Consider the following 20542-nt stretch of genomic DNA (forward strand, 5'->3'; position numbering starts at 1 on the left):
TGTCTTTCAAGTAGATGAAAAGAATAATAACACACTTTAAAAAAAGAAAGGCCAGATGGTCAGCCCTGAGGATGGGTTGTTTTTCAAACATGCCCTTGGGTCTTCATCTCATCAGCTTTAAGATTGTGTTCATTATTATCATTTGGTTGCAGTGTTCATGAACATGGTACAACAGAACATCTCCAGTCAATGAGGGAAGCTAGGTCCACAGCTAAGAAAAGGAGATTTTATTGAATCTGGATAATTCAGCCTATAGTCACCCTGCAGTATTTCTTAGGAGACCTCCATATCCACTATATTGGAGCTGGGGCATTTTCTTCTTTTAGTTTTCCTATGATACCTGCATTTCTATGTTGTGCCACAAGTAATGTAATATTTTTAAACTTTGAGATGAAAAGTTAGCTTTATTGAATGCTGTGTCATATGATCTTCTATGTGGCTATATTTAAACAGTTCCAAATTTTTGAGTTAATTTTTTAGATATGAAATATTAATAAATCCTTTGGAAATTTTTATGACAAAGCCTTATTTATGTTGAGAAATAGATGAACATTCATCACTAAGAAATATTGTTTTTATTCTTCTTACTGTGTTTTAAGAAATGTTGGTTTTGCAAAAAAAAAAGAAAAGAAAAGAAAACAACAAAAAACAAATCCCAAATAGGAAAAAAAAAATTCCAAGTTTATATTAAGTTTATCCCCTGAGTGACAGAGGAAAATCCCCCTTAAGAGAAATGGTATTGCATAAATAGCAAAGAATCTTTTTATTTTTCAAATAAAAATATATATCCTGTTTCTAAGCACTTTTCCTACTGTTTGATAGTTTATTAAAATAAACCTTTCTCTTCCATGTGGATTATATTATGCTTTCTTACCCTGTCACAGTCATTGCTCTTCCTGTTCTCTTCTCTCTGATCCTTTTTCTTCCCACCTTCTCTCCTTTCTTCCATCCCTCTGCTTCCTGCATTCCTCCTACCCTCTTCCTCTCACTCCCGCCCTTTTTCCCTCTCTCCCTCCATTTTTTCCCCCACTGTTAGCAGTGGGCCAGGTACTACCTTAAACACTGTACCTGCATGATTCCATTTAACACAACTACACCATGTGATAGGTACCCTTATTTGAAGTATTATGCAGACAGAGATTCATGATCTGAGAAAGTAAATGACTTTCCCAAGGTGACAAAGTCCGGAAGAGTGGAATCTGGATTTGTTCCTGAATATTCAGAATATTCATTCATTCAGAATATTCATTCTGAATATTTCATAGTTCACAGATTATTCCTTTTTCCATACAATACTTATTTTTAAACTGGGAAAATGGGGGCCAGCACTGTGGCATAGCAAGTAAAGCCACCGCCTGCAATGCCAGCATCCCATATGGGCACTGGTTCAAGATCCGGCTGCTCCACTTCTGATCCAGCTCTCTGCTATGGCCTGGGAAAGCAGTAGAAGATGGCCCAAGTGCTTGGGCTCCTGCACCCAAGTGGGAGACCTGGAAGAAGCTCCTGGCTGCTGGCTTTGGATCAGCCCAGTTCTGGCCATTGTGGGCATTTGGGAAGCAAACTAGCAGATGAAAGACAGACTTTCTTTTCTCTCTCTCTCCTCTCTCTCTCTTTCTTTTCTCTCTCTCTCTCTGCCTCTTTGTAACCCTGCCTCTGCCTCTCTGTAACTCTGCCTTTCAAATAAGTAAATAAATCTTTAAAAAATACTTAGTAAACCTGGGAAAATGGGGTCAGCATTTTGGCATAGTGGGTTAAGCAGCCACTTATAACACCAGCATCCCATATCAGAGTGCCAGTTGGTCTCTGCTGCTCTCCTTTCAATCCAGATCTCTGTTAATGTGCCTAGAAAAGCAGTGGATGATGACCAAAATGCTGGGGTCCCTGCTACCCACATGGGAGACCTGGATGGGGTTCTTGGCTCCTGGCTCAAGCCTAGCCCAGCTGCAGCTGTTGTGGCCATTTGTGGTGTGAACCAGCAAATGGAGGATCCTTTTAGTCAAGAACTGATCTTACTGAAGATTTTCTCATTTTCTGGAACAACCATAGAACAATTGGGAGCAGCAGACTGGCACAGATTATTAATAATAAAAACAAATGGAGCAGATGTGGTGGCACAGCAGGTTAAGTCATGGCACTGCTTAGGACACCTGCATCTTTTGTCAGGGTGCATGGTTTGAGTCCTGACTATTCTGCTTCCAGTCCAGCTTCCTGCTGATGTCCCTCCCATGAGGCAGCAGATGATGGCTCAGGTACCTGTGTCTCTGCCACCTTCATGGGAGACCTGAATGAGTTATTGGCTCCTGGCTTCAACCCGACCCAGCCCCAGATGTAATAGGCATTTGGGAAGAGAACCAACAGATAGAAAATCTCTCCCCCCCCCCCTCACTTCTGCTTTTCAAATACATAAAAATGAATAAGCATTCTTAAAAACCTAATAGAAGAGGAGCTGGCACTGTGGCATAGTGGGTAAAGCCACTGCCTGCAGTGTCAGCATCCCATATGATTGCCAGTTTGAGACCTGGCTGCTCCACTTCCCATCCAGCTCTCTGTTATTGCCTGGGAAAGCAGTGGAGGATGGCCCAAGTCCACTGCTGGAGTTCCTGCATCCAATATCGAAGTGCCAGTTTGAGTCCCAGCTGCTCCGTTTCTGTTCCAGCTCTCTGCTAGTGCATCTTGAGAGGCAGTGGATGATGACTCAAGTGCTTGGGCACCTCCCACCCACGTAAGAGACCCAGATGGGGTTCTGGCTTCCTGCCTTTGGTCTGGTCCAGGCCTGGCTGTTATATGGATTTGGAGAATGAAGCAACAAATGGAATCTCTCTCTCTCTCTTTCTCTCTTTCTCTCTCTCTCCCCTCCCCCTCCCCTCTTCCTCCCCTCCCCTCCCCCTCCCCCTCTCCTTCCCACTCCCCCTCCCCTTTCCCTCTCCTTCCCCCTCCCTCTCTCCCTCTCCCACTCCTCCACCCCGTCCCGGCCGCCTCCCATCTATTTTTTAAAACCCTGATAGTTAATACCTATTGAGTACCTCTACAAGGTAAGCTCTCAAAAGTTTCATGGAAAATGCAATTAAAAGAGAGAAATGAAAAATATAAACTTGATTTCTCAATGTGCACTCCATCGAGTTCAAGACAGTTTTGTAAGTAATGACACCAGCCAGTTAGTCCACCCCTGAAGAACTGAGGTCCCTGGGAATTCAACCATGTCAGTGCCATCTTCTTTCCATTGTTGACTGAAAAATATGGGTGTCCTTTAAAAATTTTTTTAATGTAGAAAACAACAAGAAGTCAGAAGGAGCCAAACCAGGAATGGAAGTTGAGTGCCTACTGATTTCCCATCAAAACTTCCACAAAAATTGCCCTTGTTTGAGGTGAGGGATGAGTGTGAGCATTGTCGTGGTGAACAAGGACTCTGGTGACGCTTTCCTGGTGTTTTTCTGCTAACGCTTAGGCCGATTTTCTCAAGACTTTCTCCTTCTAAGCAGACACTGTCATTATTTGGCTTTCCAGAAAATCAAAAAGCAAAATTCTAAGCATCCCCAAAAACCCATTGCCGTGACCTTTGCTCTTTTTTTAAAAAGAGAATATGGAATTTATTAGACATTGAATATCAAAAAGAAACCCATTTAAAATAGAACCCAGGCACCCTCTTTATCCCTCCAGGTGCCTCCAGCCCTTCCCATCCCAACCTCAGTAACACATCATTTTGTGTAAAAGTGGCTAAAAGAAGACTAAAAAGGTGCAAAGCTTCCAAAGACGGCAGACGCTCTGCTTGAGGACATTGATGATGGGTTGAGTGGGACCGTTTCTGGAAGAAACGCCCACCACTTGCTCAGTCACAGCAACAGCTCAACTTCTGGACCGGAGGCTGTGCTCAGGGGCTCCTGAGCACATGACTGGCCCGAGCCATGGGGTGGAAAGCAGGCAGCCCCCTCTTTCTGCACGTCTGGCAGCTGCTTCACTGTCCAGTCCTGCTTCTGCTCCTCACACCTGACTGGACCCCATGCGTGGCTAGAGGGCCCCACTTTTAGCTGTGCGGAGGCAGCAGAGGGTGGGGAGCTTTTCTGCAAAGATGAGCTGGAACCTGCCAGGCTCCTTACACATGTGGGTTTTGCCATGGGATAATATCAGCATGTGATACATAAAGCAGTGATGGAAGACCAGGTTTTCACCTAATGTACTTGGGTCCAGGTACAATTTCAAATTGATGCAGACATAGAGGCCAGAGCTACTATTGAGAAAGGGGATCTTCAGCTTCAGCTTGTTTGGGATGCACATGTGAGCTGCCCAGAGCCCGGAGCCGTGAGAGGGCCCGTATGTTAATGGGCAGTTGGTTCTCTGTCCTGGAGCTGTCAACACAGCTTCTGTGGGTGAAGCCAGAGGTACCATGGAAGTCACCGGAAGAACACAGGACAGAGGCCACCTGAGCACCAATGCAGAAGCCAGAGATGTTAAAATCCTCATTGGTGCCCCAGATCACATAGGTCTGTCCTACTGGAGTCAGGCAGATTGTGCTCAGAACACTGGAATGTGATGGAGTCCTGAAACATAGAAAGCCCGTAAATCTCATCTACAATCGCATGTAGCTGATTCCTTGTGGCAAATTCCACGTATTTCTTCAGTGAGTCTTAGGAGCAGATGTCACTCAGGGGATTCTGCAGTTGATTAGCAGGAGGCATCTGACCTTTGCCCCGTAAGCCTGGCTTCAAGCAGAGCTTGCTCCAACTTGTTCACGGTTGGTTGGAAAGGATGAGTGTTCCCCTCAGTTGTCTCATTCCCCAGGTGGACAAGAATCGGCTCAGCTTTCACTTATAGGTGGAAGCTACAAAGACACCAGAGAAGGAGACTACCAGGCTTCACCTGGATCACACGGGACCGTGGCTGGTGCAAAGACTGAGCAGGAGCCACTGAGAACAACCACATTTTCTGGATCCAGACAGGAAGGATGGGGTTGACATTGTGGAATAATGGGTTAAGCTGCTGCCCTTGACACGGACATCCCATATGGGCAAAGGTTTGAGTCCCGGCTACTCCACTTCTGATCCAGCTTCCTGTTAAAGAGGCTGAGAAAACAGTGGAAGATAGCCCAGGTGTTTGGGTCCCTGCCACCCATGTGGGAGACCAGGATGGAGTTCCTGGCTCCTGGCTTCTGCCTGGCCCAGCTCTGGTCATTGCAGCCATCTGGGGGCAGTGAACCAGCAGAAGGAAGATCTGTGTGTCTATAACTCTGCCTTTAATATCAATAAAAATAAATATTTTTTAAAAATAAAATAAAAAGGACAGGAAGGTGCCTTGCAGTAGGAAGTCAGGAACCAAGGCACTTCTTCCCGCAGGAGCGGTTGCCCTCTCCAATCAGGGACATCCTCAATTCACTTCATGCCACTCTGGCACAGCCTTTCAGGCATCAGATCAGTGCAACTTTGTTCTCATTGGTGTTCTCCTCCGTGTGGCATTTGTCTTGGTAGGCCCTGTAGCCCTGGGAGCTGAAGTAGTAAGAGGTGGAGATGCCGACCCCATGGCTGGGTAGGTCCTGACAGGCTTAGCTTCAGAATTGCTCTGTTTGGGGAACTGGGCCTCTGATGTCAGCCCTGGGATCCAGGAAAGGGAGAAGCTCTCAGAACTCCAGAGCACCCATGACCTCGGACCATAGGAGGTTGACCAGCTGCACATGAGGTCATCCAGGAGGTCCCCCCTGCTCATGGATGGTTCCAGTGTGCTTCTGTTCTTACAGTAACAGGCCACGCACCTGCCAGGTGTTCAACTGCTTAAAGTGCTTCCCCCCACAGAACACAGCAAGTGCAGCAGCATCTGTAATAGCTGGGTGTAGATCTCTGGGGACCTGGCTCCTCATCTGGCCAGTGGGCACGGAGTGGGTATCTGACCCGTGACTCATCCTCCAGGTATTTGTGTTGAACTCAGCAGGTGGGCTGGAACCTTTTGTCTCTGTTTTTATTCATTTCTTCTTACCTTAAAATCCATACATCCACCCAGTGAAATTGTTCTTGACCTGCGCGGTTCAGAGGCTGGTGCAGTTTCCCTCCTCCTCTCACTAAGCTTGCTTCATGAGCTCGGCTCTTTTTTTTTTTTTTTTAAAGATTTATTTATTTGTTTGAAAGGCAGTGTTACACCCAGAGAGAAGGAGAGGCAGAGAGAGACAAAGGGAGGTCTTCCATCTGCTGATTCACTTCCCAATTGGCTGCAACGGCTGGAGCTACACCGATCTGAAGCCAGGAGTCAGGAGCTTCTTAGGGTCTCCCACACAGGTGCAGGGGCCCAAGCACTTGGGCTATCTTCCACAGCTTTCCCAGGCCATGAGGAGGGGGCTGGATCAGAAGTGGAGCAGCTGGGACTCAAACTAGCACCCATATGGGATGCCAGCACTGGAGGCAGTGGCTTTACCCACTATGCCACAGCACCGGCCCCATGACCTTGGCTCTTGACTGCACCACTTTGGCTTTGACTGCACCACTCCCACCTCTTGGTAGCCATTACTTTGGTTGTGCTTTATCTTAGGATTGTACTGGTAAAGTCATGTTTTTCACCTATTAAAATTTTTCATAGAAATATTTCAGGATACTGATATCCCCTGTTTAAAATTTACCTTGAAAGCTTTGTTCTTGTCTGCTGCTGATGTGTGTGCAACAGTCTGAGCACCCACTGGGTAGTAAGTTTGTTCCACTCTAGTTTTTCAGTTAGAATTGTGGAAGTGGAACCAACTGAGAGGACTCTGGTGTTGGGTCTTGTTTCTGCTGTTAACAGTGAGTCCTCAGCTGGTGCTGCGGCTCACTAGGCTGATCCTCCGCCTTGTGGCGCCAGCACACCGGGTTCTAGTCCCGGTCGGGGCGCCGGGTTCTAGTCCCGGTCGGGGCGCCGGATTCTGTCCCGGTTGCCCCTCTTCCAGGCCAGCTCTCTGCTGTGGCCAGGGAGTGCAGTGGAGGATGGCCCAAGTACTTGGGCCCTGCAACCCATGGGAGACCAGGATAAGTACCTGGCTCCTGCCATCGGATCAGCGCGGTGTGCTGGCCGCAGTGCACCGGCCGCAGAGGCCATTGGAGGGTGAACCAAAGGCAAAGGAAGACCTTTCTCTTTCTGTCTCTCTCTCTCACTGTCCACTCTGCCTGTCAAAAACAAAACAAAACAAAAAAAACAGTGAGTCCTAAATGCCCTAAACTGTACTCTGGCCTCAGAATCAGCCCTTAAGGCATTCAGATCCTGCTAAAAAGCCCACGAGAGCATTTCAGGCATGAAAAGCCAAGATACTGTGGCAAAAAAATGACCTAAATGAAAGATCTCTGTGAGTGAGAACCCAGTGGAAAGAAGGGGCCATCAAAGAAGGAGGTACCTTTCTCTGAAGGGAGGAGAGAACTTCCACTTTGATTATGGCCTTGTCTAAATAATGTCAGAGTTTGTGAATTCAAGAGGCTTCCATAGCCTTGGTAGCTCATGACAAGAGCCTCAGGTGATCACTGACATCATAAATAAGAGTGTCAATTGCTGAATCAACAACAGGAGTCACTGTGTGCTTGCTCCCCATGTAGGATCTCTGTCCTTAATGTGTTGTACTATGCGAATTAATGGTAAAACAGTACTTTTTACTTTGTGTGTCTGTGTGGGTGCAAACTGTTGAAAGCTTTACTTAGTATAGAGTTGATCTTCTGTATAAAAAGAGAATTAAAAATTAATCTTAATGAAGAATGGGATGGGAGAGAGAGTAGGAGGTGGGATGGTTTGGGGTGGGAGGGCAGGTATGGGGGGAAGAACAGCTATAATCCAAAAGTTGTACTTACAAAATTTATATTTATTAGGTAAAAGCTTTCTATAAAAAAGGCAAAAAAAAAGTCTGTCCTTTCCATTAGGGCATGAACTAGATTAATTTTTCTAGCAAATTGATGTGAATGATCTACCTCTGCAAGCTTCATCTTGAGCGCCATCTCGTCCCTTCTTAAAACAAGTTGTCTATTTGTAAACTCTGGATTTCTTTGGGGCATTGTCTCCGTAAACTTTCTCTAAAGCTTCAGTGATTTATTTTTAACTCAACCTTCTCCATAAATTCGATTCTTGTTCTTGCTTCAAGTTTAGCCCCATGTCGCTTTGATAAGGGTTCTTTTGAAAGTGTTGTTTTATCCTTCTTAGTGCCTCAAGCTAGATCTTGTCAGACATGTTATACAAGTTAGTTTATGTTTATTTTAGAACCAAGAAAGAATTTGAAATGCATGCATAGTTTTTTCATAATACACGTTTTCCATGAATTTTTGAAGGCTCCTTGTATAAGCTTTAACTTATCCAAAGATTATCACAAATCCACGATGCAGGTACTATGCAATTGTCTCCACTTTCTACAAAATGTTGTTTATTTTCATTTTATTAGAGAGAGAGAGAGAGAGAGAGAGAGATCTTCTATCCTCTGGTTCACTCCCCATTGGTTGCATTGGCCTGGGCTGGGCTGGGCTGGGCAGCAAGGACCCAAGCACTTGAGTCACCACTGGCTGCCTCCCAGGGTGTGCATTAGCAGGAAGCAAGGCCAGAAGTAGAGTAGCTGAGACTCAAATCAGGCAGTCTGATATGGGACCAGGTGTCCCAGGTGGCAGCTCACTGTGCCCCTGTTCTCACTCTAATGGAAGCTGAGTCGCAGGGAAGTAAACTAGCCTACGGAATGCCCAGCTTGGAACCAGTGGAGGAACAAGGGTCCTGCCTCCAACCTGTGTCGTTGGTCCATGATGCCTCAGCAGCTGCTCCTGCCTGTGCTGCGGCCATTCTTCTGCCTGCACACTTGTTGGGCAAGGCTGAGCCAATTACCTTCACAACCAGCCATTCACTAGGAAGTCACATCTACAGCAAAGACGATACATGATGCTTCACTGTGGAGGAAACCAATAATTTTCAAGCCACACATTCTTTGTGTAAACTGTGTGCCTGAAACTAGCTGTGATTGAAGGAGATAAAGGGGAAAGTGTTAGAAATGTATGGGCCACTCTGATTCTTTCATAGGAAACACTGAATTCTTGGAATCACCTTGTTGGAAAATCTAGTTTCTTTAATGTTTTAAAAGTTCATTTTTTAACCTAAAATTTAAGAACTATTTTACCCAGCCCAGTATACTTTAAAAGACTATTTTGGTGAGTTGGCACTTTGTTTTTGAAAAGAAATTTCCTAGAAACCCTGATCAAATGGGGATTTTTTAAAATTAGTAAGAACTTTTTATTATGAGAATAAGAAGTATTGGGGCATGCATCTGATATGCACAGCCAGCCAGATAAGTGACCCGGTAAGATTCTAAGATTCGAACCTTGGTCTCTGATGCCCTGGTCTCTGAGGAATCAGAGACCCTTTCATGGACATTTTGCTATACAGAGAGATGAGATAAGTACCTTGGATGACACGGTAGCTTCCATTCTAGCCCTAATTCTCATGTTTCAAACATATAGCTGTGCCTTCACCTGTCCCAAGCAAGTTTTAAAAAAAAAAAAAAAAAAAAAAAAAAAACTGCCCCAGTGTAACACAGGAGTCACAGTAGCAGCCAGTGATCTGAAGACCCAGTTCTTGTCCCTGTGTTTGCCTATTGCCTATCTTATCTCAAGCAGCCTATAAATTACTTAGCAGGCAGGCTCTGGGGCTCCTCAATGCCCGGGGCCCTTGTAGGAGTCCCAACCTGTTTCTGATACCTGGCAGCTTCTGTTCTGTGCTTGGCGGCCTGAAGTCTGAGTTTGCTATGCCTGCTCCTAAATGAACTCAGCAGTGGTCTGGAAAGGGAAAGAAGGGAGGGAGGAGGCAGGGAGGGAGGGGGGAGGAAGGAAGGAAGGAAGGTTAGAAGAAGGGAGGGAGGAGAAGGCATTTCCTTGATGAGCTGGAGGATCTTCTAAGACAGGTGGATATGTATGCCTTAGTTTTTACTATAATTTTACTAGGATCTCTGTGGTTTTTACAGTGATTTTATGTTGGCCGTGGTCCCAGTCCAGCAGAGGATTTTCATATGCTGTGGAAGAAGCTATTAACACTCTCCAAAGTTAAATCATCTTAACATTTTATAATCTTTTTTTATTAAGATTTATTTATTTGTTTGAAAGGCAGAGTTGCAGAGAGAGAGAGAGAGAGAGAAAGACAGAGGCAGAGAGAGAGGTCTTCCATCTGCTGGATCACTCCCCAGATGGCCTCAGTGGCTGGAGCTGAGTCCATCCAAAGCCAGGAGCCAGGAGCTTCTTCCGGGTCTGCCACACGGGTGCAGGAACCCAAGGACTTGGGCCATCTTCTACTGCTTTCCCAGGCCATAGCAGAGAGCTGGATCAGAAGTGGAGCAGCTGGGACTTGAACTGGCGCCCATATGAGATGCCAGTGCTGCAGGCTGGGGCTTTAACCCACTATGCCACAGTGCCAGCCCCAACATTTTATAATCTTAACAATTACTAAGAGAAATTATTGACTTATTCCATGTATGTAAACTGAAAATGTCTTCTTACTATAGCCCCACTGTCTTCAGGTGAACTTGTATTAACACTAAGATAAGTCATTTGGGCCGTGGCTCACTTGGTTAATCCTCCGCTTGCAGGGCTGGCATCCCATGTGGGCGCCGGGTTCTAATCCTGGTTGCTCCTCTTCCAGTCCAGCTCTCTGCTGTGGCCCGGGAGGGCAGTGGAGGATGGCCCAAGTGCTTGGGCCCCTGCATCCACATGGGAGACCAGGAAAAGCATCTAGCTCCTGGCTTTGGATCGGCACAGCGCCAGCCGTAGCAGACATTTGGAGGGTGAACCAATGGAAGGAAGACCTTTCTCTCTGTCTCTCTCACTGTCTAACTCTGCCTAATTAAAAAAAAAAAAAAAGATAAGTCATTTGGTATGCTTAATATAGTACAAGGAGGACACCTTTTTTTCTTATTGGCTCATTTTCGATATTAAAGCATTTCATGAGTAAGTCAGGGACTACTGCAAAGACTGTGTGCTAATCATGATTATTACAATTTTAAAATGCCACGATTTGGTCATTTCCCTCCTAGCATTTCTACAACTGAAAATCCTTACAATTCTTTCCATAAATTGACAACTTGTACTGAGGGAAACACTTAGAAATTGTTATGAGAATGATATAGTCTCATTTTATTAAAAACTGGAAAAAAAAACCCACAAAACTCCATCTCATGTAAACTGGAAATGGACTTAAGCACCACTGGAAGTGAAAGGCAGACTTGCCTTGAAATCCCAGGTCACGCAAATTCACGTGGTTGACTCGGTGAAAGCAGTCTTCTGGAATTTCACTTTGTTGGCACCATTTTCTAGCAGCCTATCGGTGAACAAGCTGTGTACATTCCAAATATATTAGGCATATTTTGCATTTCCAATGCAATACTTACAGAATACCTTGGTTTATGCCATCTCTTCATTAGGGCATGAACTCTGGAGTGTTTACTGGATTTTTTAAATGCTTCAGTTGTTAAATGAGATAAAATTCTCAGCCAGGAAATAAAAAACTTGGACCTCATAGGACTCTGCTTTTGTTAATTACCAAAGTGATTCATAAGTACATTCCTGTCATTAGCACACATGCTTTGAGACATCTGGATGGAGAGATGTGGGACACATAGTTTTCTGGTGTCGTAACCTGTACTGTCTTACTTCTCTCTCTCTCTTTTTTTAAGATTTTATTTTTATCTGAAAGACAGAGTTAGAGAGAGAGAGAGGGAGAGACAAAGAAACAGATCTTCCAGCTGCTGGTTCACTCCCCAAATGGTCAAATGGCCAGAGCTGGGCTGATCCAAATCCAGGAACCAGGAGCTTATTCTGGGTGTCCCATGTGGGTTCAGAGGCCCAAGCACTTGGGCCATCTTCTGCTGTTTTCCCAGGCACATTAGCAGGGAGATGGATTAGAAGTGGAGCAGCCGGGATTCGAACCGGCACCCATATGGGATATTGGCATCACAGGTGGTAACTTTACCCTCTACACCACAGCATGGATCCCTGTCTTGCTTCTCTTACCACGGGTGCTCTATGCTCCCCACTCTGTCTTTCCCCTCCACAGATGGCCCCTTCCATGCTTTCCAACACAGTCCTTCCCAGGCCACTCCTTTCCACTGGAGAATTCACAGTAGGATCTGACTTTTTCTTTTTTTATGGGCACCATTTAAATGCATATTATAACAGGCAACTGGATGAAGCCTTGCCACTCCCTTAGTAAAGGTGGAGAAAGCACAGACAAGGCAGGACACAGTGAAAACAATGAGAGGGGCACACGTTGCCTGAGTTTTGGAACACTTGCTGGAGTGTTTTCAAAGATGTTTTCAAAAGGGTCTGGAGCAGCTGGGGTGAATGTAAGCAGGTCACCATTTCCTTGTGTAGACATTTGGCAGAGCACGGGCCAAGTGTGAGGATGCAGGGAAAGGAAGTGTAGAATGGGCAGGAAAGACTTACTCGGGCACAGGAAGCCCGAGGCCCTGGGGAGGAAATGAAGGAAAGGCAGGCATCACAAACGAGGCCAGGAACTGGAGTAAACACAGTCAGAGAGCCAGTGCTCTCGTGTGACCCTGTCCCTGTCACCGTGTTCTGTTTGCTCTCTCCTTTCCCTGTCTAAGGATGATTGTGCCCTCCCCGAGTGGTTCCCACACCAGGCTGTGCGACAGAATCAGATGGAAAGCTTCAACAGAGGTTCCCAGGCCCCAACTTACCCAGCTGCCCAATTTGCCAGCTACTTGAATGGTAGACCAGATGGAGAAACACTTTTGTGCAGTGTCATTAAGAGCTGACCACCACTGAGCAACCAGGATTAACGCTGGGGTAGTAGATGGTTCCTAGAAGGTTTTAGATTTGATAAAACACATTGGCATGTGTCAGTGTCTGTAGAAAGTTTATGGTTAAAATAGTTTCTCTTCCCCACCATGAACAAGCCAAATGATACACAATGCAGACATGCCCTTTTAGCCTTACTTAAAAGATTTATTGATTTATTTGAAAGGCAGAGGCACAGAGAGAAAGAGAGGCCTTCCATCCATTGGTTCACTCCCCAAATGGTTGCAGTGGCTGGGGTTGAGCAGATCCGAAGCCAGGAGCCAAAAGCTTCTTCCAAGTCTCCCACGAGGATGCAGGGGCCCAAGGACTTGGGCCATTTTCTACTGCTTTTGCAGGCCATAGCAGAGAGCTGGATTGGAAGTGGAGCAGCCAGGACTTGAACTGGCGCCCATATGGGATGCCAGCACAAGAGGCGGTGGCTTTACCCGTTATGCCAAATCACTGGTCTCACCCTGTTAGCCTTTATGTAAGATTCCAAGAGCAGCGTGGGAAATGTCGTCATTGGGAAATGCATAGAAACAAAACATCCAGAAGAACAGTGTCCAGCTGCCATTCGAGTCGGGCAGCAAACAGGTGATCCGTGGGGCCCCTGGGAAACAGATGACTGCACACTGCAGGTCCTCCAGCCTGCAGGGTAAGTCTTGCTTTTCACATTAAAATTAAAATTGCTCAGTACCCTAACCACCTAGTGTGGAGGTCGTCCAGAACTCACTGCACCTGCTTCTGCGGATTTTTAACCAGGGTGTCTTAGTTCATTTTCTGTTGTTATAACTAAATACCACTGTCTGGGTAGTTTAGAAAGAACAGTTTGATTTCACTCATGGTTCTGGAGGCTGGGAAGGCATGAGCACAGTATCTGGTAAGGGACCTTTTAGTTTTTGAATTAATGAACTTACTTATTTTTAATTTTCTTTGAAAGGCAGAGAGACAGAGAGACAGACACAAAGAGATCTTTCATCCACTGGTTCACTCCCCATATGCCTGCGCTAGAGCCAGGACTGGGCCAGGTAGAAGCCAGGAGCTCAGAACCACACGGTGGTTGCCTAGGTGAATGGCACGTACTCAGGACTTGAGCCATCATCTGCTGCCTCTCAGGGTGTGCATGAGCAGGAAGCTGGATTGGAAGTGGAGGTGAGACTCGGTCCCAGGCATTCCATTATGGGAAGTGAGGGTCGGAGGCTCAGTCACACACCCGCCCTGGGGAGGAACTGCTTGCTGCCTTATAACATGGCACAAGCTATCACAAGGGGAGACGGACCAAGTGTGCTAGCTCAGGTCTCTCTTCCTCTTCTTCTTAAAGAAATATTTATTTATTTATTTGACAGGCAGACTTAGAGAGAGATCTTCCATCTGCTGGTTCACTCCCTAAATGGCCGCAATGGCCAGAGCTGGGCTGACCTGAAGCCAGGAGCTTATTCTGGGTCTCCCACGTGGCTACAGGGGCCCAAGTACTTGAATCATCTGCTGCTGCTTTCCCAGGCACATTAGCAGGGAGCTGGATCGGAAGTGGAGCAGCCGGGACTCGAACAGGCTCCCATATGGGATACGGCACCCACGCATGCAGCAGCTCTATCTATTTACCTGCTATGCCACAGTGCCAGCTCTAATCTCTTCCCCTTCTTATATAACCACTAAAGCCATCACAAAGGCCTCCCCCTGATGACTTTATCTAATCCTAATGCTTTCCAAGGGCCACTTCAAATACCACCAACATGTGACTTTGAGTTGCCAGCATGGGAATTACAGGGGATACGCTCAGATCCTAGCATAAAGCCAGGGTAGGTTGGGGTTAGCTTTCCTCCTTCTCATTTCTCATTCCAATTTCCTGGTTCCTCTGAATTCTTACTCTGACATCTTTCTTGCGTCCTGCGTCTGCTCTCCACCTTGAACCGAGCCGCATGTACACCCTTCACCTGTAGTTGTCTAAACAAACGCTGCAGTCAGAGGCTTAGTGGTTGCCAGGAGTGCTTACATCACAACATAGCACTCAAACAACTTTCAAAGTGTATACTAAACGTGACTTTTCTTTTGGCTGCCTCTGTGATCTGGAGTTTCTTATTAGCTAACTCCTCCCTACCATCCTGTCTTTCATCTGACTTCAGAGATGTTGCAGCTTCTGAATTCCACAGGCGAACCACAAGTTCAAGTGCATAAACATTTTTTATCTCAAGAGAGATCACCAGTGTCTCCCAAATTTACCAGTTTATTATTACGAATTTATACTCCCATCCACAGAGGGCAATCGTTTGATTTTCATGGTTCCCTCACCAACAATAGATAACCTTTGTATCTTATGTATTTACTGATATCACAGGCAAAAAATGGTATCCCAATATTTTCATTTGCATGTCTTTAATTGTGAAGAGTTTGAACGTTTCTTCATAAGGTCAGTTGCCAGTTTAATTTATGTACTGTAACCACAGGTTTTCCATATTACCAAGGAGTTGGTAATTTCCATATTGATTTGTGAGAACTGTTGACATATTACAGATAGTGACCCACTATGTATTGTAACTATTTCCCTGGGTTGGTTCTTCTCTAAGATTTTCAGTGGCGTGTCTGCTCCCAAGGGGATGCCCTTGGGTTTGGGATTGTTCCTTCCTTTCCAATGACCTCAGCTGCTGCTGCTGCATGGCGGGAAATCACCATGGACCTGGAGCTGCTGGGGTGCTGTGAGCCAGCCTTCTTGTTGTGGCCTCGCTTTTGCCCCGTGGGAAACCTTTATTTTCTGTGGAACACATGCGTTCCTTGGGAGTTAGTCTGAGCTGATGCTTTTGGTCTTTATACCCTTGCTGGGAGGAAATGGTAAATTCTCCAGTTCTCTTTAATGATCCCTAGTCTTGGCCCCTCTCCTAGTTTTCATATTGGCTCTTGGAGCCGCTTGTTGCAGCTTCTTCTCTAAGGTTGGGAGCATGAGTCTGCTGGGTTCAGTTCACTTTGCTGAACCCAGAGAGGGGGGAAGGGGTTCTGCTGGCCTGTGTCTCCACTGAGTCCTTTCCCATTAAAGCCAGCCTGTTCTTTCCTGTTTGTCTGGTTAAGTGCATTCTACCTCTTGTGTCCCTGGGAAGCCACTCTTGCTCAGGGCCACAGAGTAAAATGGGCCAGCAGCATGGGCGAGGCCGCATGAGCAAAAAATACACACCTAGGTCACAGTGGAAGAAATCCCATCTCTTCTCTCCCCAAGGAAAGTTTTCCTGCAGGGCTTTCTGTCCTAGATGGGGTAGGGCCTTTGGGAGCATGTCACATTCACACCTTCCCTTCACTTAGGTTTCTTTTGCAGAATTAGCGAAAGCTAATTTGCTTATTTGCTTCAAACAAATTTTTTTCTTTCATCACATATTCTCAGCTCTAATAACCATTATTGTGCTAAGAAACATGTGATGGGATGAGCCGGTAAACACACACTGGGTAATAAAAACCAGTCGTTTTCCCATCACCACTGTTTTTCAGTCATGTCTTCAAGAATCATGTAAGAGCTGTTAACACAGGTTTTCCTGGCTCTGCCCTTCTCCTCGCCCAACCCCCTAAATTCTGACTTAGTAGTAGGTAAGGCCCAGGAATCTGTATTGAACAAGTACAGAGAGGGTTCTGAAATCGCTCATCTTTAGTACTGACTTTGAGAAATACTGGCTTAGTTAGGGATGCGGTATCTCTTATCTCCACCCCAGCACTATGGATGTTTGGAGTTGAGTAATTCTTTGTGGTTGGGAGACTGTGCTGTAGATGTCAGTAGCACTTCCTCAGTTGTGATAATCCATGTCTCCAGACATCACCAAAATGTTCCCTGAGTAAGATCACCCTTGATTGAGAACCACTGTCCAAGGGAAAAGTTAATGAGAAAATATTAATTAGAAAACAGCTTTTACTTTCACTCGCAGCCACTCATACCCTTGCGTTCATTTTACTGAATAAGTTGAATAGATCTTTCGGAGTATCTGGCATGCACCAAGCCCATTATATTAAAAATGTTTAATTTAATCACAACTATGTCTTTCACCTCAAAAAAGATAGAAAAGGAGTTGCTCTTCTAAGTTAATATCTTTTGAGCATGCATTTTAACTAAGCATTCCTAATAGTTATCTGTAGAATGATATTTCAAAACTCTCAAATCAATGCCAACAAAACATTGAAATATAAAAATAAAATAACTATTATATACATAGTCAAAATAAAGTTGACTTGCTTTCCTTTTTCTAATAATGAAACAAACTTTATTTGTAAATTTTGCACTTATTCTAACTGTGGACTATGGGAGAGAGTGATGAAGCACTTGCCATGATACTGTTTCTAAAAATCTCGCCTCTGCTGTTAAGCCTTCCTGGAGAGTACCTGTGATACCAAGCAAGCTCATTTCACTGTGAGTTTTTCACCTGATGTTCAGGTCAGGGTGTAGGTCACCCACATATTTCACTGTACATCAGTGAATAAGGAGTCCAAAGAAAGAAGGAAAGAGAGCTGATTCTGGCCTGAAGCTCTGGAATCCCCAGTAAGTGCTATTGAAATTCAGTAGTGCAAGAGACAAACAAAAAGGATGGTGAAACCATTCCTAAATGCCCAGGAAAGGGGCCCTATTGACATTCAGGGACCCAGAGGAGAGCTGGCGTCCCCACTGCAGGCTCGGCGCTCCTCCCTGGGTAAAGGTGTGAGTAAAAGCCAGGGCAGGAAGGAATCCTGTCCTCCGGAGGCTGCTGTTTATTATGTCCCTTTTCCCGGTAGTTCCTGATGCTATCATTTCTTTGTATTGGAAATCAGAGACCTCTGTGGGTTAGGAAAGGAGAACCAGGCCCTGGCAGTAGTCTTTCTCTGCTGTGTTTGACATGCAAAATTGAGTCTCAGAGGTGGACCCCAGAGCCGCCTCCTGGGGTGGAGAAAGCAGCAGGGCCACCCCTAGGGGATCCGCCTTTCTTTGCAAAGCCAGAGAAAGAGAATTAGTGGAGAAATTATGCCCAGTGCAAAGTTGAATTCAAGTAATCTGATTTCATGCTATTTTTCTGTATGCAGAGAGCCATGCCCTCCAGCAGAGCTGAGACGCACAATAGCTTTCTTTTTTAAATGCTGTTTTCTGTGTGCGGTGCTGTGTGTTTGTGTGTCCTCAGGATTTCTACAAGGTCTGTTTTCCAAGGGTCATTAACATTATTTAAATATTCATGGTGGGGGAGGGGACGACAGACTGAAATTTCAGACAACTCGGGGTGGGGTGGGGGGAGGGCTGGCGGCGCGTCTAATCGAGCCCCACGCTGTGGCTCAGCTGCCTGCGTCCCCACGGAAGGCTTTGTTAACACACGTGCTCGACACACGGACGCCGGCTGCCCGCCGCACCTGGGGCGCGGCTGGAAGGCGGGAGAGCCGGTGAGTTGGAAGCGCCTCCGTCCACACTGGGGGCCCATGGATCGCCTCTGGTGGAGCCGCCCCAACACCCGGGGACTCCAAGTCAGTCACAAAGACGCATTTCCCAACCGGCCCCAGCGGGACTCATCCAGGAACAGAGGGTCCTGGGGCTCTCTGCCCCCTAGGCGAGGAGCACAGCGGCCGCTGGCGCAGAGCGCGCGCTCGGGCACCCCCTCTCCCACGGGCCCCGTGCACTAACACACAAGCGCGCTGCACACGCGCCGGCACGCCCACCCGGGCGCGAATCCTCGTCCACGTGCCCGGACACACAGCGCTCTCCCCAGTTAGGACGCGCTCGACTGCCCGCGCCCCTCGCTGGTCCATCGCTCCGTGCCTCCAGCCTCTCGGTGCACACATTCCTCACGTTTGCGCCTGGCTTCTTGCCCAAGCCAAGGTGTGGGTGGGCACGGAGGCGCTGTGCAAGCGCAGGGCTGACCCAGGGCGCGCGGAGTGGGGCGGGGAAGGGGCGGGCACGGGCTCGGGCGGGCGGGACTCCCCGCCCTCCTGCGCGCCCGGCGGCTGCCGCTCCCGGCAGATGCGCTGGCCCCAGCCCGGGGCTGCCGCGCGTCTTCCCCGGCGTCTTCCCTCGGCGTCTCCGGGACGCCCCAAGCCCAAAGCAGCGGCCGCGTGGCGCTGGAGCGGAGCCGGACGGCTGTGCCCCCGGGAGCCGGCGCCCAGAGGTGGGTGTGGGGAAAAGGGCGACTTTCCGCACGTTGGGGCGCGGCGGCCGGGATACCGACTCCGGGGAGTCCCCGGGCTTGGGGGAGGGATGGCTGGCGGGCAGCTGGAGATTCGGGGGTCGTCGTCGGCACCGCGGGCTTTAAAGGATTTTTTTATAGGTCCTTGCCTAGTGGGTTGTGTGCCGGACGCGGGTTTGGCAGGCAGGGCTGTGGCCATGTGGACTTGAATTCCTAGGTTTGTTCAAACTTACTTGCTTATTTGTGCTTAAAAAATACTCAGGACTACCCCCACCCCCACAGCCGGGCGGTACAAGAAAAGCAGGGAAATCCAACGTGAATGTGGCCATCTCTCCTGCCCCGGGAGCAGCGGGGATGGAGCCATCGGTTCCCGCTCCCGCGGGAGGCGCAGTCCTGCCTCCTGGGGCGGCGGCGCGGGGGGCATTGTCAGAAGTCTAGGACATTGCTGGGGGACTGAGACCCGGCTTCCCTTTAAGGCGAGGGTCCGGGCAACTGAGCTCTGGAGGAGATGCCGGCGGAGGAGCAGCCGTTCTGCGCAGTCCCGTCTGGTCCGGTCCGCGCGGAGCCAGGAAGTTTGGGCGAGGCTGGGACCTCCCTCGCGGTCACCTCTAGTGTCCTGTCGGGCATAAAGCCTGGGGAACGTCTCCTAGGGTCCTTCGTGGGCCACTTTGGAGGATGGAAGCGTGGAACGTTGGGGGACAGCGCCGGACCGGACGTGCCTGTAATGTCCGCGGAGATGACAGTGGGGACAGCTAGCGGCCCCGGGAAATTCTAGAGAAACGGAGGAGACGGAAATGAAACCAGGGGGAGCCGGGAGTCCGCAAGCCCGGCGCTGGAGGCCGGGTGAGAACGGACAGGCGAGGGCCGAGCCGCTCGCGGGGCCGCCACGCGCCCCAGGCTCCCAGCGCGGGTAGCGCCGTGGGTTACCCCCGCGCGTCCGCGATCGGACTTGGACACGTCTGTACCCTTCCTGATAGCGGCTTTTAAGTGCGGCGCCCAAAATTTGCGCAAACTTCCACCATGAGAAGGGGGATTGGACCACCCGGAGCGCGTCCGCGGGGCCCTCCTTACATCTTCGCATCTGTGAACCCGGGACCTTCGCCCAGGAAGCGTCCTTGGGACTCCCAGGCTCCTGGGGGCTGAATTAAGCTCAACCCCGCTTGCCCTCACGGTCGCAGGGGTTTTGTTTCCTTGTCTTTGTTCTGATTAGAGTTCACTTAAGCACGGCGCTTTCCTTCCTGGAAGTGTTCCCAATGTAAGGAAACGCCCCTTCTCTTCTTCCCTGGACGCTGCCCAGGGTTGATCGATGATGATCGATGAAATTTCATAGTAACGTGGCTACTGTTTCTTTAAACTTAAAGACTTACCCTGAAGTTAAGCTTGTAACAAACAGCCCCTCTGCCCGCTCTCCTCCTTAGTTTTTTTTTTTTAAAGATTTACTTATTTGAAAGGCAGAGTTACAGAGAGGGAGAGGCAAAATCTTCCATCCGCTGGTTCACTCCCCAAATGGCTGAACCAAATGTCCCCAGTGGCCAGGGCTGGGCCAGGCCAAAGCCAGGAGTCCTCCTGGTGTTTTCCGTGGGTGCAGGGGCACAAGCACTTGGGAGCCATCTTCTGCTGCATTCCCAGGCACATTGGCAGGGAGCCGGATCAGAAGTGGAGCAGCCGGGACTCGAACCGGCACTCATGGAA

General features: G+C 48.0%; 1 protein-coding gene and 1 pseudogene across 15 annotated transcripts in view; one reads left to right on the plus strand and one right to left on the minus strand.

Annotated features, from left to right (window-relative positions):
* Positions 1–20542, plus strand: part of PALM2AKAP2 (PALM2 and AKAP2 fusion) — a 595149-nt gene that overhangs the window by 467848 nt on the left and 106759 nt on the right. The window contains exon 1 of one of the 15 annotated variants that reach the window (XM_070047268.1): positions 18660–18832. The gene's annotated coding sequence lies outside the window, so the exon portion shown is untranslated. 15 annotated transcript variants of the gene reach the window in all.
* LOC127484762 (probable inactive 1-aminocyclopropane-1-carboxylate synthase-like protein 2) lies at positions 4006–18476 on the minus strand (annotated as a pseudogene).

This window comes from Oryctolagus cuniculus, chromosome 1 (genome assembly GCF_964237555.1).
Source record: "Oryctolagus cuniculus chromosome 1, mOryCun1.1, whole genome shotgun sequence".
NCBI classification, from domain to species: Eukaryota; Metazoa; Chordata; class Mammalia; order Lagomorpha; family Leporidae; genus Oryctolagus; species Oryctolagus cuniculus.